Source organism: Salvelinus fontinalis, chromosome 16 (assembly GCF_029448725.1).
Source record: "Salvelinus fontinalis isolate EN_2023a chromosome 16, ASM2944872v1, whole genome shotgun sequence".
In the NCBI taxonomy this organism is placed as follows: Eukaryota; Metazoa; Chordata; class Actinopteri; order Salmoniformes; family Salmonidae; genus Salvelinus; species Salvelinus fontinalis.
In genome coordinates this window covers 12,930,791-12,956,966 of record NC_074680.1, presented here as the reverse complement: position 1 = coordinate 12,956,966, position 26,176 = coordinate 12,930,791, and positions in this window count along the sequence as shown.

The window sequence follows — 26,176 nt, the reverse complement described above, 5'->3', positions numbered from 1 at the left end:
TAAGGTTGGGCATGCTCGGTGCTCAAGGGAGCCAATACGCCTGCACGGTCCGGTATTTCCGGCGCTACCTCCCCGCCCCAGCCCAGTACCACCAGTGCCTACACCACGCACCAGGCTTCCAGTGCGTTTTCAGAGCCCTGTTCCTCCTCCACGCACTCTCTCTATGGTGCGTGTCTCCAGTCCGGTGCCTCCAGTTCCGGCACCACGCACTAAGCCACCTGTGCGTCTCCGGAGCCCTGTTCACACTGTTCCTTCTCCCCGTAATCGTCCTGAGGTGCGTGCACTCAGCCCGGTGCCACCAGTACCACGCACCAGGCATATAGTACGTTTTGAGAGTCCAGTGTGCCCTGTCCCTGCTCCCCGCACTAGGCTTGAAGTGCGTGTCTCCAGTCCGGTGCCTCCAGTTCCAGCACCATGCACCAGGCCTACAGTGCGTCTCAGCCGGCCAGAGTCTGCCGTCTGCCCAACGGCGCCTGAAGTGTCCGTCTGCCATGAGCCTGCAAAGCTGCCCGTCTGCCATGAGCCTACAGAGCCTTCCGCCAGACAGGAGCAGCCAAAGCCTTCCGCCAGACAGGATCAGTCTGAGCCATCCGTCTCCGCAGCGCCATCTGAGCCATCCGTCTCCGCAGCGCCGTCTGAGCCATCCGTCTCCCCAGCGCCGTCTGAGCCATCCGTCTCCCCAGCGCCGTCTGAGCCATCCGTCTCCCCAGCGCCGTCTGAGCCATCCGTCTCCCCAGCACCGTCTGAGCCATCTGTCTGTCCCGAGCCATTAGAGCCGCCCGTCTGTCCCGAACCGTCAGAGCCGATAGTCAGTCAGGTACCGCTAGAGCCAGTCGTCAGTCAGGATCTGCCAGAGCCGCCAACCAGACAGGATCTGCCAGAGCCGCCAACCAGACAGGATCTGCCAGAGCCGCCAACCAGACAGGATCTGCCAGAGCCGCCAACCAGACAGGATCTGCCAGAGCCGCCAACCAGACAGGATCTGCCAGAGCCGTCAGTGAGCCATGAGCGTCCAGAGCCGTCAGCCAGCCATGAGCGTCTAGAGCCGTCAGCCAGCCATGAGCGTCTAGAGCCGTCAGCCAGCCATGAGCGTCCAGAGCCGTCAGCCAGCCATGAGCGTCCAGAGCCGTCAGCCAGCCATGAGCGTCCAGAGCCGTCAGCTAGCCATGAGCGTCCAGAGCCGTCAGCCAGCCATGAGCGTCCAGAGCCGTCAGCCAGCCATGAGCGTCCAGAGCCGTCAGCCAGCCATGAGCGTCCAGAGCCGTCAGCCAGCCATGAGAGTCCAGAGTCGTCAGCCAGTCATGAGCTGTCCCTCAGCCCAGAGCGGCTATTTATCCAGAACTGCCCCTCAGTCCAGAGCTGTCTCTCTGTCCGGAGCTGCCTTTCAGTCCGGAGTTGCCCCTCTATCCTGAGCTACCTCTCTCTCCTGAGCTACCTCTCTGTCCTGAGCTATCCCTCTGTCCTGAGCTATCCCTCTATCCCGGTGCTGCCCCTTGTGTCGATGTTACTTAAAAGATTTAGTGGGTGTAAGATGAGGGTGGTCATTGGTAGGGGGAGATGTAAGCTGGGATTGACTATGGTGGGGTGGGGACCTCGCCCTGAGCCTGAGCCACCACCGTGGTCAGATGCCCACCCAGACCCTCCCCTAGACTTTGTGCTGGTGCGCCCGGAGTTCGCACCTTATGGGGGGGGGGGGTTATGTCACGTTCCTGACCTATTTCTGTTAGTTTGTTGTATGTGTTAGTTGGTCAGGACGTGAGTTTGGGTGGGCATTCTATGTTTTCTGTTTCTATGTTGGTTTAGGGTTGCCTGGTATGGCTCTTAATTAGAGGCAGGTGTTTGGCGTTCCTCTAATTGAGAGTCATATTTAGGTAGGTTGTTTCACAGTGTTCGTTGTGGGTGGTTGTCTCCTGTGTCAGTGTTTGTCGCACCATACGGGACTGTTCGGTTTGTTTTTATACATCGTCATTTTGTGTAGTCTATTTTCCCTGTTCGTGCATTCTTCGTGTTTAATGTAAGTTTGTCGTCCAGGTCTGTCTACTCCGTTTGTTGTTTTTGTTAATCATTCAAGTGTATTTCGTTTCGTGTTTTTCCCGTCTTGTCTTTAAAACCTGTTTGGGCTGCAAGCTGAATATTGAAAAAACTGGAAAATGTGTGCACATTTTCAAACGGCCTCCTAAGAAACTTTTTATTTTCCAATATGCATATATTTACTACTGTTGGATAGATAACAGTCTATAGTTTCTAAAAAGGTTTGAATTGTTTCTCTAAGTCGAACAGAAATATTTTTACAGCCATTTTCCCAGCCGAATTGAGATTTCCAAAATGCGATGTGTCTCTTTAAGACCTTCTCTATAAAAGGCCATTTGACTTGGGACCATAGAAACACGTCACACGCCTTCGTCAGGCTGTAATGCGGAAGTGAGAATTGAAAGGAGTTGAATATCTCGTCCATGGACTGAATAACACACCTTCTTGTGAGACCTGCGCAGTTAAAAAAAAATTCCGGGCGCGAAGCAGAATTTGGTCTCGGCTTCTGGAAGAAGGTAGATAACGGTGAATATGATCTCTGACTACGATATTATTTGATACATGTCACAAAATCATCCTAAAGTATGTTTTTTCAATATACTTTAATTATATTATTGCAATTTATTCTGGACTTTAGATGTGATACGACGGAAGAATTTTTTGAAGAAACCCTGAGTAGCGCCGCAATGCTATTGTGCTTGCTAACCAAAGAGGGAAATAATTCGTTCTGGAACCCAACTAAAGACTCTACTGGACATTGGACCCCGTTACAACATTCTGATGGAATATCAACAAAGATAAGACCCAATTTGGGATGCTTTTTCATATATCTGTTGAGCTGTGCTGTGCTAACTGGGCTAACTGTGCTAGGCTAGCGCTTGACCAATGCTAGTGCTGACTTATGCTAGCTTATGTTGTTAGCTAATATAACGATATATTGTGTTTTCGCTGTAAAACACTTCAAAAATCGGAAATGTTGGCTTTATTCACACGATATCTGTCTTTCATTAGCTATCCACCATATGTTTTTCTGAAATGTTTTATGAGGTGTAATTAGTAGCCGACGTTGGTGTATGTATTTTCTCTGGCTACTCCCGTCTGGATTCAGACTCTAGCTATGTGTTAGCATTTATGGTAGCATCAATGTAAAACTGATTTATAGCTAAAATATGCACTTTTTATGAACAAAACATAGATTTATTGTGTAACATGTTATATGACTGTCATCTGAGGTACTTTTTTCTGGGCTCTTTAGGTTGGTTTTAGTTTATTTCGGTTGGCTTGTGCATGCTACTTGAATCATAATTCATACATCATAACCATATCCATACGTGTCTGTCCACTTTTGTATTTGGTGGTGAGCTAACATAAATATATTTGGTGTTTTCTCTGTAAAACATTAAAAAAATCGGACATGTTGGCTGGATTGACAAGATGTTTATCTTTCAAATGCTGTATTGGACTTGTTAATGTGTAAAAGTTAAATATTTTTAAAAAATAGATTTTGAATTTCGCGCCCTGCAGCTGTTGTCATTGTCGTTCCGATTTCGGGCTTGCAGCCCAAACAGGTTAAATAAATTGTGTTCACAACCCGCTGCGCCTTGGTTCCATAACTACTCCTCCTTTTCGGTTGAAGAGGAGGAGGACCACCGTTACAGTCCCACAGTTGACAGTGCATGTCAGAGCAAAAAACAAGCCATGAGGTTGAAGGAGCCAGGATTGCTCAGAGACAGGATTGTGTCGAGGCACAGATCTGGGGGTACCAAAAAATGTCTGCAGCATTTAAGGTCCCCAAGAACACAGTGGAACCACCAAGAGTCCTCCTAGAGCTGGACGCCTGGCCAAACAGAGCAATCGGGGGAGAAGGGCCTTGGTCAGGGAGGTGACCAAGAACCCGATGGTCACTCTGACAGAGCTCCAAAGTTCCTCAGAAGGACAACCATCTCTGCAGCACTCTACCAATCAGGCCTTTATGGTAGAGTAGCCAGACGAAAGCCACTCCTCAGTAAAAGGCACATGACAGCCCACTTGGAGAAACAAAATTCTCTGGACTGATGAAACCAAAATGTAACTCTTTGGCCTGAATGCCAAGCGTCACATCTGGAGGAAATCTGGCACCATCCCTACGGTGAAGCATTTTTCAGCGACAGGGACTGGGAGACTAGTCAGGATCAAGGGAAAGATGAAAGGAGCAAAGTACAGAGAGATCCTGAATGAAAACCTGCTCCAGAGCGCTCAGGACCTCAGACTGGGGCGAAGGTTCACCTTCCAACAGGACAACGACCCTAAGCACACAGCCAAGACAATGCAGGGGTGGCTTTGGGACATGTCCCTGAATGTCCTTGAGTGGCCCAGCCAGAGCCCAGCCTTGAACCCGATTGAACATCTCTGGAGAGACCTGAAAATAGCTACAGTTGAAGTCGGAAGTTTACAGTACATACACTTAGATTGGAGTCATTAACCTCTTGACGCTAGGGTTTAGATTTTTCTTATTTTTTAAATAATGTTCCCAAGGTAAACTGACTATTTCTCAGGTCCAGATCGTAGAATACGCATATAATTTACAAATTAGGATAGAAAACACTCCAAAGTTTCCAAAACTGTCAAAATATTGTCTGTGAGTATAAAAAAACTGATTCTGCAGGCGAAAACCTGAGAAAATCTAACCAGGAAGTGATATATGTTTTTTAAAATCTGTGTTTCCTGGCCTGTCTTTCTTCCATTTAAAGGGGTATCAACCAGATTCCTTTTCCAATGGCTTCCTCAGGCTGTGACCAGGCTTTAGACATAGTTTCAGGCTTTAATTTTGAAAAATTAGCTCGATTTTTCAAAAGTAGTCAGGTGTCCTCCATTTTCTTTTTCTCTCTTATTGAATAGGTTACGGTCCGGTTGAAATATTATCGATTATGTTTGTTAAAAACAACCTGAGGATTGATTATAAAAAACATTTGACATGTTTCTACGACCATTACGGATACTTTTTGGATTGTTCGTCGAACGGAACGAGGCTTTGGTTTTCTGAACATAACGCGCAACCCAAATGGCGTTTTTTTGTTATAAAAGTCATATTTATCGAACCAAAATAACATTTGTCGTGTAACTGGGAGTCTCGTGAGTGCAAACATCCAAAGATTATCAAAGGTAAGCAATTCATTTTATTACTTTTCTGACTTTCGTGACCTAGCTAACCAAGCTAATATAAGGCTAACTCTTCTAGCATTGATTGATACACTCACAAAAGCTTAGATTGCTTTCGTTGCAAAGCATATTATCAAAATCTGACACGATAGGTGGATTAACAACAAGCTAAGCTGTGTTTTGGTATATTTCACTTGTGATTGCATGATTATAAATAATTTTAGTAATATTTTTGAATCTGATACGTCTGGGAATTTTCTTCTGCCTTTCAGGACCGGAACGAGGATGTAGTTTTCGGAACATAACGCGCAACACAAATGGCGTTTTTTTGTTATAAAAGTAATATTTATCGAACAAAAATAACATTTATTGTGTAACTGGGAGTCTCGTGAGTGCAAACATCCAACAATTATCAAAGGTAAGCGATTCATTTTATTGCTTTTCTGACTTTCGTGACCAGAGGAAAAAAACGGTATAATCAATTTTAGAATAAGGCTGTAACGTAATATAATGTGGAAAAAGCCAAGGGGTCTGAGTACTTTCCGAATGCACTGTATACTCAGATAGCCTTATTCAGGAAACCATGTGTGTGAACATGTGTGTGTGAGTAGCGAGGCTGCTCCTTAATGACATCATTAGGAGATAATGACAGTTCCTCCCCAGTCCTCTCCTCTCTCTCTCTCCTCCCTCTCTCTCCTCCCTTTCTGTCCCTCACGCTGGGATAGGAAAACACTATCATGGCCTGGGAGCAACTGATAAATGGGCTTATGGCCCAGGTTCCCAACTCCTGAGGAGTGTGTGTGTGTGTGTGTTCAGATATATAGGAAGACATTCAGACTTGCTGTAATCCCACATGGCAACGATAAAGTCCAATATATCTACTTTAATCCATGATTTTCTTAATAACAATTGGGAATACACTTCCAAAAATCAGAATGCTAAGCTATTTCCAGGGAACAGCCAGATAGACATACAATATGTACCCCCATAAACACACAACCCCCCACACAGAGCCATAGCTAGATGATATATGACCCTGCCAGTGAGTATCGTTACCTCCATCATTAGTCCAGGTGACCCTTTTTAGCATACACGTGTCTGTGGGGGTCGTAGCCGTCTCCGTTACAGCACTCCTCTTCCTGGTTGATGACCTCTGACCCCGCAGCACTGCAGACGCACCGTCCCAATCTCATCAGGGTGCATTCTGGGAGAACCGTCATGGCCGATGCAGCAGAGAGACCTGGTGGAGTTCACATATTCCTTCCCACAGCAGGACAGACCTGGGGGTACACACACACACACACACACACACACACACACACACACACACACACACACACACACACACACACACACACACACACACACACACACACACACACACACACACACACACACACACACACACACACACACACACACACACACACACACACACACACACACACAGACAGCATGATTTAGACTGAGACCAAGACCATCTTAATAAAGTCAGCAAAAGAAGGTGATACCTCTCTAAAGATGTGCGTGTTTATCCCAGTGTATCTAAGTGCCTGTGACAATGACCCGTCCTCCCTGGCACTCCCTGGAGTGTGTTGTCATAACTGTGACACGTGTGTTGTGTGTGTCATGCGTGTTGTGTTGCGTGTTGCTAAGCCGTCCTGCTGCCAAACGTCCACCAACATTACCCATCAGCCATCTCTCCTGCTCACCGACCCGTCATCCACGTCTCTCTTCCCCTCTTCCCCTCTTTCTCTCCTCTATCCCTATCCCTCTCTCTGTTTTTCATCCATCCATCCATCAATCAAACTTTGTTTATATAGCACATTTCTTACAACAAAGGCATTTCAAGTTGCTTAAGAATTTAAAAAAACTTTTCCATGCAATTATAAAATCAAGATAGATGTTTCCTCTCTGTTTTCTGTTTCCCCTCTCTCTTATAACTCTCTCTCTCCCTCTCTTCTAGCTCTTTCTCTCTAATGGCCGTGCTCTTAATGCAGTTTGACTGGACCAGCATGGCCCCACTGCTTGACATGATTACAGCGCAGCGAACACACACACACACACACACACACACACACACACACACACACACACACACACACACACACACACACACACACACACACACACACACACACACACACACACACACACACACACACACACACACACACACACACACACACACACACACACACACACACACACACACACACACACACCCCTCCATACAAGGTTAAATAAATTGATAAACAAACATTAAATGGCAACTCCATCACCATAGGATGGGTGACAACATTCAGTCAGAGTTCAAAGGATATCATCTGAATGTGAACGACATTTAAGATGTGTTACGCTCTAAGGTTTTGTTCCCCATTGCCGCTGCATGTAGAACGTTAAAGCATGGGGGAGGGACACGCGTGTATCCTGAGCTGACATCCGTGACAGTGACACGTGATGTCTCTCTACCATGACACCCTGACCTTGACTTCTTCATCAGGAGACGTGCTGAAGGAGAGAAAGCTGCCCTCTTGTCATTATCTGTCAATCTCAAGCATTACTAGTACTTTACTGAGCTAATGGCCTCTAGTCACAAAGCTTGAAGTGATTCTAACAGAGCACATAACCCTCTCTAGTTCTTGAGCTTTGTAGTGATTCTAAAGGCGATGTCATACAAAGCAATTTGGACGCAATTTATGCTGCTTGCAACAAAGTTGCATCTGTGTCACCCTGCCCCCCCCCCCAAAAAAAACTGCCTGCAACTTAGTTGCATTGCATCGCAAGAGATATATATCAATCCTGTTTCACGCAATTGACTATGCAATACTCAATCGGTGAGCAGAAAAAAAGTTTACGACTCGTCATAGCGTTCCGTTTGGAACTCCGACCTAGTTGTCATGTCAACATAGCTGCTGCAAACATCGACAAAAGAGACATGCCAAATGGGAAATGTATAAAAACTTCTAGACATCATAGTCATGTTTTAAGTGGTCTCCCAGTAAACCAAAATTGGTTCTGTGAAAGTCCCCAGAACATTCGTTAGGTCGTGGCAAATATTCCCATAAGACAAAAACTGTCCAGTGGTGCTGATGATTATAGAACGTTTGTATGAAACATTCAGCTGATGTTGCAAGAATGTTCCTAGAACACCTGTAATCTGTTTTTTATAGGTTCCCATAATGTTTCATTAGGTTGTGAGAACAGTATGGTGGGAACATTGTGGGTTCCCAAAACACAAAAACTGTCCTGTTGTGCAGATGATTCTACAATGTTGATTTTAGGGTGCAAAAAATATTAATCTGATGTTACAAGGACGTTCCCAGAACACATTTAGTCTGTTCTTTAAATGTTTCTTTAGATTGTGGGAACAGAGTGGATACATTAAGAGATAGGTTCCCAAAACACTAAAACTGTCACATTGTGATGACATTCGTACAATGTTTAAGCTACTGTAAGTTGCGCAGGACATTCCTATAATGTTGTAAGAATGTCGATAGAACATCTGTTTGAAGTTCTTTAAAGGTTCCCAGAAAATGTCATTCACAGCATATGAAAAGGATGAGAACATTTTAGTAACTCAGAAATTGTTATCTGTGTCCTGATTGACTATATTCGATTTTTTTTAAATGCAGGGTCGCAGCCAATGTTTCTTCAAAAAATGTTTGTCACTGAGCAAATGTCAGGTCTGCTGAGCGCAACTTGAATGTTGTCAAAATTCTGTGCAACTTCCAGCGCGTTTACTGTGAAAACTGAGTTTGTACCCTCTTTAAGTTACAGTTATAACAGTGGCCAAGTAGTCTACTGTGGCTATTTGATCCTAATGTAGGCCTACCAGAGTGGCCTACCATCATAAATAATGGAGAAAAATGCATCTCATAACATTTTAACATGAAAATAGCTGTTCTATCATTTAGCCTAAAGTAACAGCCGATGTGTGTTGTTAAATGTAGGCCTACATTCCATGAGAATTTTGAAGAAAACATGCAGGGCTTGACATGAACCTGTTTATCCACTTGTTCTTCAGACAAGGAGGTGACTGAAAATGTTGTGTTGTTTGATGCAAAAAAAACAATTCAAAATAAAATGCATTATTATTCCCATACCATTATTACAAAGAATCAGACAAATTATGCTACCCTCTGCCTATTGTCTACTTAGCTTATTCAAGACCCTCTCAAAATACAACACTACCCCTTTAAGACATAAAAAAAGCTCTTTACCTGACTCGCTTTTCAAAAATGTCTAGAAATGCAAACATTTTGTGCTCTTGTAGGAAGCAACCATTCCCCCATTGTTGACTAGAAATGAGCTATAACTGGGCAAATTATTCATGAACTAGCAATGAATATGAACAAATGTCCTCAGGTAGCTACATTTGATCTCAGAACAAGCACATATTTTCATGACTGTAAACACAGTCCAGTCCAAAGTGAATCGGAGATCTATATATGGCAACGGCTATTTGCATATAGGCCTACTGCAGCTCTGATTGATTAAGGCTCACTGGTCTGTGTAGAATACGGGCCTGAGTCGTGCCTGTAAGTGCAATAGAATCCTACTTCAATGCGATTTGCCTACAAGAGAATCGCTTGCACAGTTAGTTTAGCATACTAACTCTTGCATAGTTTGTTTTGGTTTCGGTGTGTTACATTCGAGCACAATTCCCACAGTAGAGCGAAACGTTGACAGGGTTATCGTGCTTCTCTGTGCGGACTGATCTTTTTTGTGCAGCAGTCAAAGGGGAGCTGCTGTCCCGTGTGCAGACTGGAGGGAACATTTAAGGGTTAAGGATCTGGCTGCTGATCAGAAAATTGCAGCTTCAATCCCACATATACTTTGGAAAAAAAACTTGAATTGAGGCTTAGATATTCTCTACTAAAAGAGAGGATGTCTTTCTTTCTTTCAGATGAATAAAACTGGTTAGAAATGTACAAAATAACTGAACAAAATGTGAAAAAAGTGTAAAAATTTCGATTCAACTTTTCTTTTTTTTACGCACCCGATAATTCCTTCTATGAGATGCTTGATATGGTGCCCGTCTTTTTTCCCCATGATATGAAAACTATACTCCATAGTCTTAGATACCTTGTAAATATGGTCCCAGAAATACGCAGCATTTTTAAGAGGGCGGGTGAAGTGATGGTGAATTACACAGTTACCAGTATTTCTCTGGGTTGGTGTCACGCCCTGGCCTTAGTATTCTTTGTTTTCTTTATTATTTTAGTTAGGTCAGGGTGTGACATGGGTATTTATGTGGGTTTTGTAGTGTCCATGGTGATTGTAAGGTTTAGGGGGTTTATTTAGAGTAGTTGGGTTTATGTTTAGTATTAGTTGTCTAGCTGTGTCTATGTTGTGTGTAGTTGTCTAGGAAAGTCTATGGTTGCCTGAATGGGTTCCCAATTAGAGACAGCTGGTTTCTGTTGTCTCTGATTGGGAGCCATATTTAAGGTAGCCATAGGCTTTAGTTTGTTGTGGGGAATTGTCTATGGTGAACGTTTGTAGCATGTATGTGTGCACTACGTTTATAGCTTCACGGTCATTTGTTGTTTTGTTAGTTTGTAAGTGTTTTGTTTCGTTTTGCCTTCTTCAAAAATAAAAGAAGATTGCTTATTTTCCACATGCTGCGTTTTGGTCCGTCACACTCCCACACGATCGTGACAGAACCACCCACCTATCCAGAATCAAGCAGCAGTGTAATAGGAGTAAGGGACAGCGCAAGAAGGAGGAATGGACTTGGGACGATGTTTTGGACGGGAAAGGTTGCTACACATGGGAGGAGATCCTGGCTGGAAGGGATCGCCTCCCATGGGAACAGCTGGAGGCACTGAGGAGAGCAGAGGCAACCGGAGAAGGGAACCGGAGTTATGAGGGGAGCGTCTAGCACGGAAGCCCGAAAAGCCCGTGAGTACCACCCAAATATTTCTTGGGGGGGGGGGGGGGGGGGGGGGGGGCTAAGAGGTAGTGGGCCAAGGGCAGGTAGGAGACCTGCGCCCACTTCCCAGGCTAACCGTGGAGAGCGGGAGTACGGGCAGACGCCGTGTTACGCAGTAGAGCGCACGGTGTCTCCTGTACGTGTGCATAGCCCGGTGCGGGTTATTCCACCTCCCCGCACTGGTAGGGCTAGATTGAGCATTCAGCCAAGTGCCATGAAGCCGGCTCTACATATCTGGCCACCAGTACGTCTCCTTGGGCCGGCTTACATGGCACCAGCCTTACGCATGGTGTCCCCGGTTCGCCTACATAGCCCGGTGCGGGTTATTCCACCTCCCCGCACTGGTCGGGCGACGGGGAGCATTCAACCAGGTAAGGTTGGGCAGGCTCGGTGCTCAAGGGAGCCAATACGCCTGCACGGTCCGGTATTTCCGGCACTACCTCCCCGCCCCAGCCCAGTACCACCAGTGCCTACACCACGCACCAGGCTTCCAGTGCGTTTCCAGAGCCCTGTTCCTCCTCCACGCACTCTCCCTATGGTGCGTGTCTCCAGCCCAGTGCCTCCAGTTCCGGCACCACGCACTAAGCCACCTGTGCGTCTCCTGAGTCCTGTACACACTGTTATTTCTCCCCGCACTCGTCCTGAGGTGCGTGCCCTCAGTCCGGTACCACGCACCAGGCATATAGTGCGCTTTGAGAACTCAGTGTGCCCTGTTGTTGTTCCCCGCACTAGCCTGAAGGTGCGTGTCCTTAGCCCGGTACCTCCAGTTCCGCCACCACGCACCAGGCCTACAGTGCGTCTCAGCCGGCCAGAGTCTGCCGGCTGCCCAACGGCGCCTGAACTGTCCGTCTGCCAAGCGCCGCATGAACTGCCCGTCTGCCATGAGCCTATAGAGCCTTCCGCCAGACAGGAGCAGCCAAAGCCTTCCGCCATACAGGATCAGTCTGAGCCATCCGTCTCCGCAGCGCCATCTGAGCCATCCGTCTCCGCAGCGCCATCTGAGCCATCCGTCTCCGCAGCGCCGTCTGAGCCATCCGTCTCCGCAGCGCCGTCTGAGCCATCCGTCTCCCCAGCGCCATCTGAGCCATCCGTCTCCCCAGCGCCGTCTGAGCCATCCGTCTGTCCCGAGCCATTAGAGCCACCCGTCTGTCCCGAGCCGTCAGAGCCGTTAGTCAGTCAGGAGCCGCTAGAGCCATTCGTCAGTCAGGATCTGCCAGAGCCGCCAACCAGACAGGATCTGCCAGAGCCGCCAACCAGACAGGATCTGCCAGAGCCGCCAACCAGACGGGATCTGCCAGAGCCGCCAACCAGACAGGATCTGCCAGAGCCGTCAGCGAGCCATGAGCGTCCAGAGCCGTCAGCCAGCCATGAGCGTCCAGAGCCGTCAGCCAGCCATGAGCGTCCAGAGCCGTCAGCCAGCCATGAGCGTCCAGAGCCGTCAGCCAGCCATGAGCGTCCAGAGCCGTCAGCCAGCCATGAGCGTCCAGAGCCGTCAGCCAGTCATGAGCTGTCCCTCAGCCCAGAGCGGCTAATTATCCAGAACTGCCCCTCAGTCCAGAGCTGTCTCTCTGTCCGGAGCTGCCTTTCAGTCCGGAGTTGCCCCTCTATCCTGAGCTACCTCTCTATCCTGAGCTACCTCTCTATCCTGAGCTATCCCTCTGTCCTGAGCTATCCCTCTGTCCTGAGCTATCCCTCTATCCCGGTGCTGCCCCTTGTGTCGATGTTACCCAAAAGATTAAGTGGGGGTAATATGAGGGTGGTCATTTGTAGGGGGAGATATAAGCTGGGATTGACTATGGTGGGGTGGGGACCTCGCTCTGAGCCTGAGCCACCACCGTGGTCAGATGCCCACCCAGACCCTCCCCTAGACTTTGTGCTGGTGCGCCCGGAGTTCGCACCTTAAGGGGGGGGGGGGGGGGGGGCTATGTCACGCCCTGGCCTTAGTATTCTTTGTTTTCTTTATTATTTTAGTTAGGTCAGGGTGTGACATGGGTATTTATGTGGGTTTTGTAGTGTCCAGGGTGATTGTAAGGTTTAGGGGGTTTATTTAGAGTAGTTGGGTTTATGTTTAGTATTAGTTGTCTAGCTGTGTCTATGTTGTGTGTAGTTGTCTAGGAAAGTCTATGGTTGCCTGAATGGGTTCCCAATTAGAGACAGCTGGTTTCTGTTGTCTCTGATTGGGAGCCATATTTAAGGTAGCCATAGGCTTTAGTTTGTTGTGGGGAATTGTCTATGGTGAACGTTTGTAGCATGTATGTGTGCACTACGTTTATAGCTTCACGGTCGTTTGTTGTTTTGTTAGTTTGTAAGTGTTTTGTTTCGTTTTGCCTTCTTCAAAAATAAAAGAAGATGGCTTATTTTCCACATGCTGCGTTTTGGTCCGTCACACTCCCACACGATCGTGACTGTAACGTTCCTGACCTGTTTTCTGTTGTTTTTGTATGTGTATATGGTCAGGGGGTGAGTTTTGGGTGGGCAGTCTATGTTTTCTGTTTCTATGTTGGTTTTGGGTTGCCTGGTATGGCTCTTAATTAGAGGCAGGTGTTTTGCGTTTTCCTCTAATTGAGAGTCATATTTAGGTAGGGTGTTCTCACTGTTTGTTTGTGGGTGATTGTCTCCTGTGTCGTCGATGTATGTACCATACGGGACTGTTTGGCTGTTCGTTCGTTTTGATGTAGTCTGTTTCCTGTCCGTGAGTTCTACGTTTAGTTAGTTAAGTTCATGTTCAGGTTTCGTCTACGTCGTTTTCTTGTTTTGTAATTTTGTAAGTGTTTTGTTTTCGTGTTGCCGTCGTTTCAAATAAAGAGATGGCTTATTTCCCTAATGCTGCGTATTGGTCCACTGATCCTTCTCTCCTCTCCTCGTCCGAGGAAGAGGAGGACAACAGCCCTTACAGAATCACCCACCACGCTAGGACCAAGCTGCAAGGGAAAGCTCAACAGAGCAACCAGGACTCCTGGACTTGGGAGGAGATCCTGGACGGTAGAGGACCCTGGGCTCAGCCAGGGGAATATCGCCGTCCCAAGGAGGAGTTGGAAGCAGCGAAGGCAGAGAGACGCTGGTATGAGGAGGCAGCGCGGCGACGCGGTTGGGAGCCCGTGAGTCAGACCCAAAAATTTCTTGGGGGGGGGGGGGGCACACGAGGAGTGTGGCAAAGCCGGGTAGGATACCTGAGCCAACTCCCCGTGCTTACCGTGGAGGTAGAAGGCGTCGTACTGGTAAGACACCGTGTTATGCGGTAAAGCGCACGGTGTCCCCAGTACGCGTGCTTAGCCCAGTGCGGGCTATTCCACCTTGCCGCACTGGGAGGGCTAAGTTGGGCATCGAGCTGGATGTCATGAAGCCGGCCCAACGCATCTGGCCACCAGTGCGTCTCCTTGGGCCGGCATACATGGCACCAGCCTTACGAATGGTGTCCCCGGTTTGCCAGTATAGCCCAGTGCGGGCTATTCCACCTCGCCGCACTGGCAGGGCTACGGGCACCATTCAACCTGGTAAGGTTGGGCAGGCTCGGTGCTCAAGAGCACGTGTCCTCCTTCACGGTCCGGTATACCCGGTGCCACCTCCATGTACCAGTCCTCCGGTGGCAGCCCCCCGTACCAGGCTGTCTCTCCGGGTTCTCTCTCCAGCTGTTTCCTCCTCTCCAGCGCAGCCAGTGCCTATACCACGCACCAGGCTGTCTCTCCTTCTCCTCCCTACAGAGCCGTCCTGCCATGACCAGCCAGAGCCGTCCTGCCATGACCAGCCAGAGCCGTCCTGCCATGACCAGCCAGAGCCGTCCTGCCATGACCAGCCAGAGCCGTCCTGCCATGACCAGCCAGAGCCGTCCTGCCATGACCTGCCAGAGCCGTCCAGCCAGGACCTGCCAGAGCCGTCCAGCCAGGACCTGCCAGAGCCGTTCAGCCAGGACCTGCCAGAGCCGTCCAGCCAGGACCTGCCAGAGCCGTCCAGCCAGGACCTGCCAGAGCCGTCCAGCCAGGACCTGCCAGAGCCGTTCAGCCAGGACCTGCCAGAGCCGTCCAGCCAGGACCTGCCAGAGCCGTCCAGCCAGGACCTGCCAGAGCCGTCCAGCCAGGACCTGCCAGAGCCGTCCAGCCAGGACCTGCCAGAGTCTCTCAGCCAGGACCTGCCAGAGTCCCTCAGCCAGGACCTGCCAGAGTCCCTCAGCCAGGACCTGCCAGAGTCCCTCAGCCAGGACCTGCCAGAGTCCCTCAGCCAGGACCTGCCAGAGTCCCTCAGCCAGGACCTGCCAGAGTCCCTCAGCCAGGACCTGCCAGAGTCCCTCAGCCAGGATCTGCCAGAGTCTCTCAGCCGGGACCTGCCGCCCCTTATCCCGGTGCTGCCCCGTGTCCCGGTGCTGCCCCTTATCCCGGTGCTGCCCCTTGTCCCGGTGCTGCCCCTTATCCCGGTGCTGCCCCTTATCCCGGTGCTGCCCCTTATCCTGGTGCTGCCCCTTATCCCGGTGCTGCCCCTTGTCCCGGTGCTGCCCCTTGTCCCGGTGCTGCCCCTTGTCCCGGTGCTGCCCCTTCTCCCGGTGCTGCCCCTTATCCCGGTGTTGGCTGTTCATTTAGGGGATGTTAGTTTGAGGGTGGTCATTGGGAGGGGAAGACAGAAGCGGGGAGTGACTATGGTGGTGTGGGGACAGCGTCCGGAGCCTGAGCCACCACCGTGGTCAACTGCCCACCCAGACCCTCCCCTGGACTTTGTGCTGGTGCGCCCGGCGTTCGCACCTTGAGGGGGGGGTTCTGTAACGTTCCTGACCTGTTTTCTGTTGTTTTTGTATGTGTATATGGTCAGGGCGTGAGTTTTGGGTGGGCAGTCTATGTTTTCTGTTTCTATGTTGGTTTTGGGTTGCCTGGTATGGCTCTTAATTAGAGGCAGGTGTTTTGCGTTTTCCTCTAATTGAGAGTCATATTTAGGTAGGGTGTTCTCACTGTTTGTTTGTGGGTGATTGTCTCCTGTGTCGTCGATGTATGTACCATACGGGACTGTTTGGCTGTTCGTTCGTTTTGATGTAGTCTGTTTCCTGTCCGTGAGTTCTACGTTTAGTTAGTTAAGTTCATGTTCAGGTTTCGTCTACGTCGTTTTCTTGTTTTGTAATTTTGTAAGTGTTTTGTTTTCGTGTTGCCGTCGTTTCAAATAAAGAGATGGCTTATTTCCCTAATGCTGCGTATTGGTCCACTGATCCTTCTCTCCTCTCCTCGTCCGAGGAAGAGGAGGACAACAGCCCTTACAGTGACAGTTGGTTATGACTGAGATGGCTAAAAAGGAAGTAAGGATTTCTTGATTGACCATACTGCCATGGCATTATACTGAAAAAAAAAACACAAAATGTGAGATTTATCAATTTGAATGTTGAGAGACCGCATACAGCCATGACCATGCGTACACACAGCCATGACCATGCGTACACACAGCCATGACCATGCGTACACACAGCCATGACCATGCGTACACACAGCCATGAACATGCGTACACAAAGCCATGCCCATGCGTACACACAGCCATGACCATGCGTACACACAGCCATGAACATGCGTACACACAGCCATGAACATGCGTACACACAGCCATGACCATGCGTACACACAGCCATGACCATGCGTACACACAGCCATGACCATGCGTACACACAGCCATGAACATGCGTACACACAGCCATGACCATGCGTACACACAGCCATGACCATGCGTACACACAGCCATGAACATGCGTACACACAGTGGCCCAAATGGTGGAGAAAGGAACTGCATGTCAACCGTAGCATGGGGAAAATAAATGTTGAAATGTGTGAAATTGTGAGACTAATTATCAAATACCTTTACGATGTCATTGTATTTTCTATTATGAATTCATGAGACATACCTTGACAGGTTAGCAATATCATATCATTTGGCCACATCAGTGTATTTGTTACGATAACAATCCATATAAAGTACAGTCATTTATTTATTAGAGGCATGTGTGAAAGTGAAACCATTGTTGAAAACTATAAAAGACTGAGATAATGGGAAATTGAATGCGAGATGGCTGATCTTGTTCTGTTGGAAGATTTGGCACATGCTGCTATTTGCAGAGAACGCGTTTTTAGAGACAGGTGGATTTTTGTGTTGCAGAAAGTACAGATTGGCTCATCAGATATCGTTTACCAAAACCAATTTTATAGGATCTTTGGGAGGATTTGAGACATGCTTTAAAAAGGCGAACACATGCCATTCCGGTGCACATCCAAGTGCAATCCACCCTCTGGTTTTTGGCAACGGGCACTTTTCAATGGGAGCTTGCCGATCGGCATCTCACAGCCCTCGATGAGCCAATGTTTTGGATGCAAAACGAACAGCAACACATACAATATCCATACACCATCGCACAATAGGTTGAAGTCAAGAGGGGTTTCTTTGCCATGATGCCATCACTGTGTTCTCAAATACGAACGGAGCAATAGACGGCTCCCGCATGGCTAAAAGAAACATCCCAAAACAATTGAAATGATGTGAGCAGAAAAGTTTGCCACTCCTAACGTGCAGGTGAATGGCGCAAAAGACGCTGCTGAATGTGGGGGCGTCCAGTTGGAACGCACGGCTCGTTCATTCTGCAGAACAGTCATGTTGGCCTACACGCCTACAGGAGGGAGCTGTTGAGGATGGATGGATGGCTTATTGGTAAGTGTTGCCTCCTCATTTGAAGTATACTTGCCATTGCTAAAGCAACTTCAATTGTCCTAATGGTCCTCTCGTTGTAGCTATGTTATCATTTTAACTGGTCAAGCCACAACTGAGCGAGCCAAATAAAACCTTTTGCTTGTACTCAATCTCTGACACGAGCACCTTTATTTCCGTCTTGAAAAAAAAAGAATCTTAGCTTTTTTGATTGCGTCATTGTATTTAATGATAGAGTTTGTATATTCCCCACGGGTTTTAAATTAAAGGGATGATTTTGACCATATACACTACCGTTCAAAAGTTTGGGGTCACTTAGAAATGTCCTTGTTTTTGAAAGAAAAGCAAATTTGTTCCATTAAAATAACATCAAATTGATCAGAAATACAGTGTAGACATTGTTAATGATGTAAATGACTATTGTAGTTGGAAATGGCAGATTTGTTATTCAATATCTACATAGGCGCGCAGAGGCCCATTATCAGCAACCATCACTCCTGTGTTCCAATGGCACGTTGTGTTAGCTAATCCAAGTTTATCATTTTAAAAGGCTAATTGATCATTAGAAAACACTTTTGCAATTATGTTAGCACAGCTGAAAACTGTTGTTCTGATTAAAGAAGCAATACAACTGTCCTTCTTTAGATTAGTTGAGTATCTGGAGCATCAGCATTTGTGGGTTCGATTACAGGCTCAAAATGGCCAGAAACAAAGCACTTTCTTCTGAAACTTGTCAGTCTATTCTTGTTCTGAGAAATGAAGGCTATTCCATGCGAGAAATTGCCAAGAAACTGAAGATCTCGTACAACGCCCTTCACAGAACAGTGCAAACTTGCTCTAAACAGAATAGAAAGAGGAGTGGGAGGCCCCAGTGCATAACTGAGTAAGAGGACAAGTATATTAGTGTTTAATTTGAGAAACAGACTCCTCACAAGTCCTCAACTGGCAGCTTCATTAAATAATACCCGCAAAACACCAGTCTCAACGTTAACAGTGAAGAGGCGACTCCAGGATGCTGGCTTTCTAGGCAGAGTTGGAAAGAAAAAGCCATATCTCAGACTGACCAATAAAAAGAAAAGAGTAAGATGGGCAAAAGAACACAGACACTGGACAGAGGAACTCTGCCTAGAAGGCCAGCATCCCGGAGTCACCTCTTCACTGTTGACGTTGAGGCTGGTGTGGGAATTGTTTGATGAGACTGGTGTGGGAGTTGACTGGTCCTCAAATGAGAAATGCCATTAAATCAGGAGAGAAACATAATGGGGATGTATTCCAATCTACTTTCTTATGCTTTAAGGAGCAACAATTTTGCATGCTGAGAATGTTGTGGTAATATTAGGTTATACATAAAACATATTGAAGTGTTCTGAAGACCTGCAAGACAAGGTAAAATGTATATTGCATGAACATCAATGGAATATTACGTCGAACCAAAAACAAATATGCTATGTATGTCATAAAAATTGACATATTTGGAATTTGTGGAACATTGTGGGAATGTTCTCTGCAACCTTTGTGAAAATCACAAGAATGTTCTTGCAACATCCCAGACAACTCCCATAATTAATGAGATGTTTTAGGAACTTAATGAAATGTTTTAGGATTTAAAAAAAAATCTAGAATGTGTTCTGGGACTATTCTTGCAACATCAGGTGAATATTTTTTGCACCCTAAAAGGAACATTGTATAATCATCTGCAACTGGACTGTTTTTTTTTCTCTGGAAACATATATGTTGTGCTGTGTCCCCACATTGTCCCCACCAGACTGTCCACACAACCCAATGACACATTCTGGGAACCTTTAAAGAACAGACAAAATGTCTTCTGGGAACGTTCTTGCAACATCATCGAATATTTTACACAAACATTGTATAATCATCACCAAGACTGGACAGCTTTTGTGTTATGAGAACATTTGCCGATGCCTAACGAATGTTCTGGGAACTTTCACAGAACCAATTTTGGTTTGCTGGGAGAACATTACTGGTACATTGTGTTATTACATTAGCTGGAAACCTACCTAGAACTTGGGGAATGTTCTGTAGTGATTGTTACAGAGGTTGTGCACAACATTTTAGTGACAGTTAGGAGAACATTCCAAATATATATACAGTACCAGTCAAACATTTGGACACACCTACTCATTTAAGGTTTTTTCTTTATTTTTACTATTTTATACATTGTAGAATAATAGTGAAGACATCAAAACTAGTGAAGCATTTATTTGGGCTGCAATTTCTGAGGCTGGTAACTCTAATGAACTTATCCTCTGCAGCAGAGGTAACTCTGGGTCTTCCTTTCCTGTGGCGGTCCTCATGAGAGCCAGTTTCATCATAGCGCTTGATGGTTTTTGTGACTGCTCTTGAAGAAACTTTTAAAGTTCTTGAAATTGTACGTATTGACTGACCTTCGTGTCTTATAGTAATGATAGACTGTTGTTTCTCTTTGCTTATTTGAGCTGTTCTTGCCATATTATGGACTTGGTATTTTACCAAATAGGGCTATCTTCTGTATACCACCCCTACCTTGTCACAACACAACTGATTGGCTCAAACGCATTAAGAAGGAAATAAATTAGTTTAACAAGGCAGACCTGTTAATTGAAATGCATTCCAGGTGACTACCTCATGAAGCTGGTTGAGAGAATGCCAAGAGTATGCAAAGCTGTCATCAAGGCAAAGGGTGCCTACTTTGAAGAATATAACATCTAAAACACTTTTTTGGTTACTACATGATTCCATATGTGTTATTTCATAGTTTTGATGTCTTCACTATTATTCTACAATGTCGAAAATTGTAAAAATAAAGAAAAATGAGTAGGTGTGTCCAAACTTTTGACTGGTACTGTATATAAAACAATTTTTTAAATCAAAACATTCTTTGAATGTTATATAAATGTTAGATAAAACCCTAACTAGAGCTTAATTTGTTTATTAGCTAATGTACTGTAAATGTTCACGGTTTGTTGGGCTGGCAGTCAATAAATGTAATTTTAAAAGTGAACCCAGACATTTCTCTGTCCAGTTTGGTAAAACATGGTTGGCAAATAGGCAACATTTTTGGCTCGCTTGCTAAATTGTACAGCCAGCATTTTGTCTATATCATTTATGAAACCTTAATGTGATATATGACAGGATTGGATGTTGCATGACATTTCAATTGCGTTAGAAATTATTCGTGTATCAGCAAAATTGCTTGAGATGATGTCACTTGCAACAGAAATTGCATCCAAATTGACACTGGCTTAACAGAACAAAGAAACATCCCTACATATATGTCGATGATTTTTTATTGAACCTTTATTTAACTAGGCAAGTCAGTTAAGAACAAATTCTTACTTACAATGACGGCCTAACAAAAAGCAAAATGGCTCCTGCGGGGCCTGGGATTCAAAAAAATAAAAAAATATGCAGTGACTGTAACAGAACACAGAACATTATCCAGTTCTAGATCCCTGAAGTGACAGTAACAGTGTGTGAGTCCTGTGTTATTTACTATAGTTCCAGATCTATATGGTAGTGAGGGTAACAGTGTGTGAGTCCTGTGTTATTTACTATAGTTCCAGATCTATATGGTAGTGAGGGTAACAGTGTGTGAGTCCTGTGTTATTTACTATAGTTCCAGATCTATATGGTAGTGAGGGTAACAGTGTGTGAGTCCTGTGTTATTTACTATAGTTCCAGATCTATATGGTAGTGAGGGTAACAGTGTGTGAGAGGTGCGTTCTCTTTGTGTATAAACCACCACTACTTTAATTACACAGCTATCTTGTTCCACGGTGATAAATGGCTAATTGCTTAATACTCTAATCAGTGTTCCTTCTTTGCGTAGATAAACTGTGACAGAGCCATTAATCCACATGCTCTTTTCACTCAGCCGCCAAACGGCTGGCTGCGGCAGATTCTCCCGTGCTGCCGCGTGCAGGCTCCGTGGCTCCACTGAGCGATGCGGCATCCATCACAGGCCACGGTGACATAAAGATGCCTGACGCTCGCTAACTCACTTAGGGACGGCAGCTGTTGCTGAGCCGGGCTCGGTGGCGATTCCCAGGGCGCATCACTTCAGCTTCAATGACTTGCAAATAAACAGCTCAACAGTTTTCCAAAATAGCTTTCTCCTCGCCTCCCCACACACACACACACACACACACACACACACACACACACACACACACACACACACACACACACACACACACACACACACACACACACACACACACACACACACACACACACACACACACACACACACACACACACACACACACACACACACACACACACACGTCCCTGCCCTATCTTCCCTTTCACTTCCTTTCTGGATGCCCTCTGATATTTACAGGGTGTTTTTGTCATCTTCACCACCTCTCTTCCCAACTTCCTCAGGGAACTGTGAACTTTGACACTGTGACCTGGTGCTTACAGTGACTGTTCAATTCCCTCCCTCCATCCATCCTTTCTACCTCCCCTCTCCTCCTCTTCCTCCTCTTCCTCCTCCTTCTATCCTCTATCCATCCCTCTCACCCTCCATCCAGGCAGTCAAGAGATAGAGAGGGAGGGAAGGACTAGGCACTCTAGTCTGATATATCCTCTAAAGCTAAACTTCAGTTCTTTTCATATCTGTCTTTCAACAGAAACACAATCCCTCTGTATTAGCATAGACACACACACACACACACACACACACTCACACACACACACACACACACACACACACACACACACACACACACACACACACACACACACACACACACACACACACACACACACACACACACACACACACACACACACACACACACACACACACACACACACACACAACACACAAACACACGCACACGCACACGCACACACGCACACGCACACTGCAAAGTACAGCGCTGTAGCTAATCTTCAGATTGATGATGGATTTGCATACATTCATTAGAGCGCAGGGGACTCGTGCCGACAGAAGGTGCTTAGGCAGTGTGAATTAAGGTTCATTCACTTAATGAGAAGTAAATATTTAGCCTGCAATGAACAACTGATAAAAATGTGTATCGTGGATTACGCTAGCCTTTCGGCTACTAAACCCCAACTTAAAACAAACAAAACACTTTTAAATACCTGAATATAGTATCCTCTCTTTAACTTCATACACATGCATACACGTCCACATGTCCAGACACACTGAACACACACACACCGAACACACACACACATTTTCAAAGTCACAGACACGGCAGGGAACAAGCACTCTATACGTATCGAATAACAGAGACTTTCACTATTATATTTATATTCCTGTGCACTCTGCATTACTGAGGGGACTGGGGGCATGCGGCACACACACAGGCATCACACAACCCCCCCCCCCCCCCCACATGCACGCACGCACACACACACACACACACACACACACACACACACACACACACACACACACACACACACACACACACACACACACACACACACACACACACACACACACATCACACCATTCCCCTTCCACACATACACACACACACACACACACACACACACACACACACACACACACACACACACACACACACACACACACACACACACACACACACACACACACACACACACACACACACACACACACACACACACACAAATCACACCACCCCCCCTCTCTGATAGAGTGAGGGATGGAGACATGAAGGAGAGAGGGATGGAGACAGAGCGTGAAAGAGAGAGAGAGAGGTAGCAGGTAAAGCAAAGGTAAAAAGAGGCTGAACATGAGACTGTATTGATTGCTCCTCACAGCTGTGTGTGTGTGTATGTGTGTGTGTGTGTGTGTGTGTGTGTGTGTGTGTGTGTGTGTGTGTGTGTGTGTGTGTGTGTGTGTGTGTGTGTGTGTGTGTGTGTGTGTGTGTGTGTGTGTGTGCTATAATATGTTTGAAGATCTTCACTCAAAGACCTCCCACGAACAGTCCAGGGTAATCCCCTCAATGGGTCCAAACCTGTGCCAAGCCAACACTTGAAAACCATCTGCTAAAGGGTGCTTATTAAGAGTGGGTTGGTAATCTATTTCCTTACCTTCAGTTCCTTACTTTCCCCAGTACTTTGTGATTAGTGTTTGATTGAATCCACAGCCCAACTCTAACCCTGGGTCTCCAACACAGCGGGTAACAGCTAGCAGCTAGGTGCTAATGTAATGGCTGGAGGATGTTGTGGGCCATTAAGGTAACTCAATAGAAAAGACATCATCATAAACACATTAAAAGGAAACGTCTTCATCTGTTCAGCCTCCACTCCATCTTCTAAAACACCCAGACAGACGAAATGCACTTGTGTCTGTCTGGTTGTCTGCCTGTCTGCCTGTCTGCCTGTCTGTCTGTCTGCCTGCCAGTTGATTGGTTCCCAGTGGTGATGAGAGAGTTTTGGCAGAACAATGTGAGGACGTACGAGGGATAATCAAGCATGGCGCCACACACACACACACACACACACACACACACACACACACACACACACACACACACACACACACACACACACACACACACACACACACACACACACACACACACACACACACACACACACACACAAGCCCAAATAAAAATAAAAAACACACGCGCTAGCTCGCATGCACACACGCACACCCAGCCTCATCTCGTCGGGCTCAGGCTCAGCTCTTAAACTACAGGGATAATTTCCTCCAGCAAATGGTCATGGTGTCCTTGAAAAGCATATTTGATTAATACATTTTTTCCCTCAGTCTCGTATTTCTTTTAGCATCATCACAGCCGTTTCCATCACCAGGGCTGATGATGGCGCCGCGTTAAGATAACACCCCCGGACAGAAAGGCTTTTAACACTTAAACAGTGAAAAAGGATATTCAGATTTGCCCTTCAACATTTGGGCTGGTGCACATACAGGCGGAGGGGGGGAGAGTTAGAGGAGAGCACACACAGAGAGGTAGCGACTTATGGAAGGGTGAGGAGGGGGAAGCGGTTAAGAGACGCACACAGCAAGGCAGTGACTTATAAGAGGTTAGGAGCGACGGGAGGCCAAACGGCCGAGAGTCCCCTAAACCATCTTCATCCTACAACAAACTAAACAAACTACAGTAAATTGACACGCTCATGGGAGGAGGCTGATATGGTATTAGTCTCAAAACACTGTCGACTAAAACAGTAGCGTTTGTTTGCTGTCTGTCTCCCCTGCATTCCCTGACACTCCAATATGATGTTCATGTAGGTAAAAGTTTTAATATAACATAAACTGCAGATTAAACCAAATCTTCCTCATCCTCAAACACACACTCTAACTAAAGGACAGGCAGGCTGGATGGAGTTATATTATATATATATCTTATAATCACTAAACTGTTTACCGCCCTTCCCTTGACTCTGCAACCTGCGGCTCAAGTAAATCTACATTTTAAATGTAAGATAAATGAAGTATTTAACAGGGAATCCTGTCAGGGATTAGTCATCAAGTTGAGGGTTGGTTTGCTCTTTGCTGTCTTTGGTCTGACTGTCAAACCAGAGCGGTCTAGATAGAGCGTTCTGGTGTGTGCGAATGATAGTTTTAAATATGACCATACAGACAGTCCAGGTCATATAGTCCCACTACCCTACTCTCATACAGTACTGGTCTAGTATGGATTAAACCTACCACACCTTGCTTGTTCCGTGTTGTTTTTGTATTTGATTTGATTTATTGCTGTGTTTTGGCCTCTTGGCCAGGGTTGTTGAGAACTGGTTCTGAGAACTGGTTCTCAACTAACTTGGCATGGTTAAATAAAGGTTAAATAAATAAATGTATATATGACTGACGTGGCTGTTTATAGCACGTTACCTCGAACAGGTTCAACTGATCACATCTTGATTTGCTCTGTTCTATTTCACCTTTTTAATTTCCCTTTCTCCCCCCGGCTCAAATTCAACAGCCCTGCCCCGAGGATGCACACATGTGTGTGTGTGTTTGAGCCGGCAGACGGCCTGTCTCCCAGCATTGCTGTTCCCCCGTGGAGTGTGTGTATGGTTCTTGACAGAGCAGAGTGTAATGTGTGATAGATCGCACTTCAGGGACTCAATAATCACATCACCCTCTATCGCCTATCAGCTGGCCACCGCAGGACACCCTTCACATGGACACAGGGAGCCCTCACACTCCCTTCCTCTCTCTCTCCCTCTACCACTCTCTCTCTTTATCTCTTTCTTTAACTCTTTCTCTCAACACTCTTTTTCGTTTCTGTCTTTGTTTGTTTGTTTGTTTGTTTGTTTCATTTCCTTCTTTCTTTCCCTCTATCTTTCTTTCTTTCTCTTTACTTCTTTCCTTCTTTCTTTTCCTTCCTTCCTTCTTTCTTTCTTTCTTTCTTTCTTTCTTTCTTTCTTTCTTTCTTTCTTTCTTTCTTTCTTTCTTTCTTTCCTTGTTC